This window comes from Humulus lupulus, chromosome 8 (genome assembly GCF_963169125.1).
Source record: "Humulus lupulus chromosome 8, drHumLupu1.1, whole genome shotgun sequence".
NCBI classification, from domain to species: Eukaryota; Viridiplantae; Streptophyta; class Magnoliopsida; order Rosales; family Cannabaceae; genus Humulus; species Humulus lupulus.
Genome location: NC_084800.1, coordinates 40892907 through 40894528, shown reverse-complemented (window position 1 = coordinate 40894528; position 1622 = coordinate 40892907). Strand labels below are relative to the sequence as shown.

The 1622-nt window shown below is 41.7% G+C and overlaps 1 pseudogene; it reads right to left on the bottom strand.

Moving 5' to 3' along the window:
- Positions 1 to 420: 420 nt before the first annotated feature.
- LOC133799173 (small nucleolar RNA Z247) lies at positions 421 to 514 on the bottom strand (annotated as a pseudogene).
- Between the last annotated feature and the right edge of the window lie 1108 nt (positions 515 to 1622).

Sequence of the window (1622 nt, the reverse complement as noted above, 5' to 3'; positions counted from 1 at the left end):
TGTCAAGATACCAATTTGCATCATCAGAAAGAGATTGTTGGCTAGAGTTAGCTATAAAAGCTTGCTGGTAGTTACCACCGGTTCTGCCATGAGCATTATGCTGAGAAATGGCAGGTTGATTAGAATTGAAGGGAGCTGGAGCAAAGCTTTTGTCGAAGTGATAGTAACACTTGACTGTTGGATGGCCTGGTTTGTTGCAAAGTTGGCAAACAAGACGACTATGGTTGCTTCGACCACGGCCACGACCACGACCACGGAAGGGAGAGGACCTACCAGAGTGAGAAAGAACAAAAGGTTTCCTATTCTGAGCTGCAAAATTAGCAGATGGAACAATGAGGTCAGTGGTTACAACAGAGTTGATTTGATCAATCCTCATCTCCTGAATCTGGAGGAGAAACTGAAGCTCAGAAAGGGTAACGTGATCAACCCTGGATGTAAGATTAATGACAACTAAGTCATACTCAAGTCCAAGGCCACCAAGGATATAGAGAATCAAGTCATCATCATTAAAACCTGTCCTGCAGCAGTGAGACCATCAGCTATAGTTTTCATTTTTAAAATATAGTCATGAATAGACAGAGCTCCCTTTTTCATGGATTGGAGTTGAAATCGCAGCTGGAGAATGCGAGCGCAAGATTGGGTTGTGAAGAGATTTTCCAGGAGAACCCATAGTTCTTGGGAAAAATTGCAGCGAAGCACATGACCCAGCATAGCTTCAAAGATAGAGTTCAAAAGCCAACTTAAAATAGCATGTTCGGGACAAGAGGGTTTGGATCTGTAAGAAGATCAAGAAACTGTGGTGGGCGGGGTCTGGTACCAAGGAGAAAGCCTTCATAGTCATGAGCACGGACGGCAGGGAGAACCTGGGAACGCCATAGGGGTAGTTCTCATGATTTAGGTAGTGATGGGCGCAAGAAAAGGTGCAGCAGAAGCGTGCACAGCAAGAACGACCAGGGCTGGAGCTTCAACAACTAGTGGAGCTGGAGGAGGAACAACAACGTCGATGACTGGTGGAGCTGGGGGCTGGTTTTCACATTGTTCATGGCTGATGGAGGAAACAGATTGAGACCCTGAAGATGCCATGACTTCTGATACCAAATTAAAATAAATAAAGATAGAAAGAAATAAAGCAGGCAAGGTCTATATACTGAATATTCTGTTGTATTAATGATTTCTTAAATTGATTATTGATACAATACATAAATGGGGTATATATATATATTACAGGAACACTGTACGGTGACAACAGAAAAATATTCCAATCAATTCTGATTGGCACACGTATAAGATAAATTCCACAAATTGTGGGATGTGTCTAATTCTAGAATCATCTCCTGGATAGCTGTAAATGAGGAATAATCAGAGGTATCCAATGAATATGCTGAGGTGTCAATTTCTATTTTTCAACACACTTTAAGAGAAAAGAAGAAAGAGAGAAGAAAAAAATAGAAGAGAATGCCAAAGTTGTAGACGTTTTTTTTTAAAAAAAAAAAATTGGTGGTGATGATGGTTTGGTGGTGGCTGCCATAACTCCAAAGAATAATGGTGACCCGAGAGAGAGAAAGGAGGGGGGGGGGGGGAGTAGAGAGAGAGATAAGAAAGATGGAGACTAAGAAAATGAT